Below are 2914 nucleotides of genomic sequence, written 5' to 3'. Positions count from 1 at the left end.
GGCGGGGGAGGAGCTCCGAGTCCCGGCCCTGCTGCTCTGCAGTGTCCCACTCTTCTCGCCCCGCTTTCGCCCGGCATCTTCCATCTTCCTCCCAGTCCTTGCGGCGACCGAGCCCGCAGTGTCAGTCCCCAGCGGGGACTTGAGTATGCCGGTGAAGACGAGAGCGGAAGGCGAGGGCCACGGCTTCGGGAAAGCGGGTGACCCGAGGAGGCTGCTGGAGCGACCTTTGCTTTTCTGGGGGTGCCTTCCCGGGAAGGGGAATCGGGATGTCGGCTTGGAAGGGACTTTGAAGCCCACCTCGACCCGCCCCGAGTGAGTCTGGAGTTGTAGGTGCTGTCTGGAATGCAGGGCGAGCACCCGCGAGCGGGTCACCAGTCCCATGAGAACTGCGGGTCCCCAGCCCCGTTTTACAGATGGGGAGACTGAGGCAGCTGCAGGGACATTCGCCCATATGGGTTTTGCTCCAGCCTCTTCCATCAGCCACTTTACAGACCAGGAGTTCAAGGCCTGCTCGAGCTTAGAGTGTTTAGAAGTGGTTGAGGGTGAGCCCCCATGTTCTGTGCCCTACTCTATCCCTTATCAGTGCCTTCTCCCAGCGCCACTCTCACGCTCCTGCTTGCTGGACGGAATCCAGCTTCATCCTTCTCCTGCTTACATTAGTTGCTCCTGATCTTCCACACTCTAGATTTTCCGGATTCTAACTCCATCAAAATGTACATGATGTGTTCAGGCTCAGGGAAGACCGAGGCACTTGACGGGGGCGGGACCGAGTTTGGCCTGCTGGGCTTAGCAGCAGGAGGGGCTGGCCTGGGGCGGGGAGAGCGATGCTCTGCTGGGTCAGCATCCCCAGCCACCTGGCTTTGCTGGTGTGGCCTCGCAGCCTCACCAAATGTGAGCAGCTTACAGAGCAACCTGTTGCACGTGCTTAAGCTGCCGAGGTGACACAGGGCATGGTGGCTTACGCCTGTAATCCCAGCATTTTGGGAGGATCGCTTGAGGACAGAAGTTTGAGACGGCCCTAGGCAAGAGACCCTGCCTCTACAAAAAATAGAAAAATTAGCTGGGTGTGGTAGCAAACGTCTGTGGTCCCAGCTACTGGGAGGCTGAGGCGGCAGGACGTCTTGACGGTAGGAGTTGAAGACTGCAGTGAACTTGTGATCATAACACTGTACTCCAGCCTGGGCCGCAAAGCAAGACCCTGTCTCACAAAAATAAGTCCAGGGGTGGGGTGTGGTGAGAGAACCATCAGCTTCCTTCTTACCTTCTCCAGTCTCAGTTTCCCCACCTATAAAATAGGAATAATGATTCCTATCGGGATTAAATGGAAAAATGAGTGGGGAGAGGCTGGAAACTAGTGAAGCTGGTGCCTGGGAGGGCCTACCTGGGGGCTGCTCCACCCCAGCACGAGAGGATTCATCTCTTGCCAAATATAGAAAGGAAATTCAGTGACCAACCCCTCGGCCAAAATATTTAACAAAGTTCTCTTTTTTTTTTTTTGAGACAGAGTCTCACTCTGTCGCCCAGGCTGGAGTGCAGCAGCGTAGTCTCGGCTCACTGCAACCTCCGCCTCCCAGGTTCAAGTGATTCTCCCGTCTCAGCCTCCCGAGTAGCTGGGACTACAGGCGTGCACCACCACAGCCAGCTAATTTTTGTATTTTTAGTAGAGACAGGGTTTCACCATGTTGGCCAGGCTGGTCTCAAACTCCTGACTTCAAATGACCTGCCTGCCTTGGCCTCCCAAAATGCTGAGATTGCAGGCATTAGCCACCGTGCCCAGCCCAAGTTCTTTTTCTTTTGTCTTGGCCATGACACTGCTTGGCTTGCTGTCCAATGTTCCTTCTGCTTTACTGCCCTTGGTCCCTGCACTGCCTCTTCCTTGATTCCCTCCACCAGAGACCTCCAGTCTGTGGGCAGCACTGAGCACAGCCCTGCTGAATGCCCAGGGGAACCTCAGGGCTGAGCAGCCAGCTGTGGCAGAGCTAGATGGAGCTCTAGGCCCAAGTCTGAGCAAATCTCAGAGGCTCATATGGGAGTAGGGGCACTGAGCCAGCCCGGGCTGTGAGGCCCCTGTTCCTACCAGTCTCAGCCCCAGCCTGTCTCTGATCAGTCCCAACCCCATCCTCTATCCCAGCCTTGCCACGTCTCACCCCTTCCCTCTGCCTCTGCCTCCCGGTGCTTGTGGTCTCCTCCCTGACCTTGCCCTGATCCTAGTCCAGCCCTTCCTCATCTGAGGGCTGAGCAAGTGGGCACAGTCTTCTTCCCCTGCAGCCTGGTGGACGGGCAAAGTGTCCCATCCTAGGCGTGGCTGTTGCTGTGGTTTGAATGTATGTGTTCATATGTAGGAACTCAAGACTCAGCATAGTCGTATTAACAGATGAGGCTTTTAGGAGGCGATTAAGTCATGAGGGCTCTGCCCTCCTGAATGGGATTAGTGTCTTACGAAAGGGCTTAAAAGAACTAGCTAGGTCCTTTTTGCCCTTCCATCTCTCCTGCCATGTGAGGACACCTAGACAGCACCATCTGTGAGAAACAGGCCCGTACCAGACCTCGAACCCGCTGGTGACTAGATCTTGGACTTCCCATCCTCCAGAGCTGTGAGCAATAGATTTCTTTTCCTTTCATTTCCTTTTCTTTCTTTTTTTAATGTTTATTTTTTATTTGAAACGAAGTCTTACTTCTTCGCCCAGGATGGAGTACAGTAGTGCAATCTCAATCTCAGCTCGCTGTAACCTCGGCCTCTGGGTACAAGCAATTCTTCTACCTCAGACTCCCCAGTAGCTGGGATTACAGGGACGCACCACCACACCTGGCTCATTTTTTTTTTTTTTTTCTTTTTCTGAGACAGAGTCTCTCTCTGTCACCCAGACTGGAGTGCAGTGGTGCGATCTCGGCTTACTGCAACATCTGCCTCCTG

Source organism: Mandrillus leucophaeus, unplaced genomic scaffold, assembly GCF_000951045.1.
Source record: "Mandrillus leucophaeus isolate KB7577 unplaced genomic scaffold, Mleu.le_1.0 Scaffold109, whole genome shotgun sequence".
NCBI classification, from domain to species: domain Eukaryota; kingdom Metazoa; phylum Chordata; class Mammalia; order Primates; family Cercopithecidae; genus Mandrillus; species Mandrillus leucophaeus.
This window is presented reverse-complemented; position numbering follows the sequence as displayed.